Source organism: Exserohilum turcica (genome assembly GCF_000359705.1).
Source record: "Exserohilum turcica Et28A unplaced genomic scaffold SETTUscaffold_10, whole genome shotgun sequence".
NCBI lineage: Eukaryota > Fungi > Ascomycota > Dothideomycetes > Pleosporales > Pleosporaceae > Exserohilum > Exserohilum turcicum.
The window spans coordinates 256,658-258,007 of record NW_007359915.1 but is presented as its reverse complement, the minus strand read 5'-3'; positions in this window follow the sequence as shown (position 1 = coordinate 258,007).

Sequence of the window (1,350 nt, the reverse complement as noted above, 5' to 3'; positions counted from 1 at the left end):
AAGAGAATCTACTTACTTAGCGTAAGGCTAATTAGCAGATTGCTTATAAAGAGCGTTAGGGAGGAGAGCAGTTAGGTATTAGCTGCTAGGCTTTAGCGCGCTGTAGTAGGTGTAGAGAAACTAGCTACAACTTGCGTACGTGTAAAAAAGATACTCTAGGTACTACCTAATCTATTATATTGATATATAGTAAAATAACTATATTATAGTAGAACTATAGGCTTATAGAGGTGCGCAGGTTTAGTAGGGTACGGCGCTCGCTTGTACGCGGCGCTCGCTTGTAAAACACGTTACGATATGTACTTTTTTGAGAGCGACTCACTGTGTACATATGATAGGTTCGGTCTTGGTCCAAGGGAATAGCAGCACAGTGCTTCATCTTTCCTTCATTGTGAAGCATGAGGCAGTGCTGTTATCAAGAGCAGTTATACAGTGGCTGGCACTACGGTCTTTCTGCCACGAGAGGTATTTTATTGGAATTACGATTGTATGATTTTACGACTAACGTGGTTCATAAGCGAGTCGGTCACCCAAGCGAGTTGGTCACTCCCTACTAGCGCGTTGACGTTAACACGTTATTATAGTCTTTTATTATAGTTAATAAACTATTATAATATACTAGATTAATTATTAAAATTACTACTATTACTTATACTATCTATCTTAACTATATAAGTATAAGCGTTGTGTCTAGTCTACTTACAACGCCTACACTACCACTCTCTTTACACCCTCTTTAACGCACTCTTACTATTACTATAACTACTACCTACCTATTTAGCTAATACTTTTTATACTTTGCCTATAGTAAGAGTCTCTTCTATCTATATGTATTGCTGCTTATAGCTTTTACGCTTATTTGCTATATCTAGAGCCTCTTAAAGAGTAGCTACTTCCTCTCTTATAAGCGTTATCTTATATACTATTTGCTAAGCCCCTTTACTTAGCTATATAACCTTCTTATTAAAAGAACTTATAGAAGACCTAAAGTAGTTTCTTACTCTTTATTAAATAAGAGTACTTTAAGCCTTAACTTTGCGCGCGTTACATAGTGTCTACGCCTACTAGGTAGCTATCTGTTATAGTAATTATATAGGTGTCTACACTACTATATTTGTAACGATGTTACAACTTCGCCAAGTATGGAGCCAATCCCAGAGCCGGATCGGAGGAAGTACCTGCCGCCCTTCATCAGCCATTCGCCCGAGGTCGGATCCGAATTCGGACCCGACTAGGATAGGTATATATTGAGACACTCCCTGTAGCTAGCTCTGTAGACTTTTGATATCCTTTCGTACAAGGCCTATGGTGGCTTGTTGAATCTAGGCTCTTGTGATCCCACGCACTCCC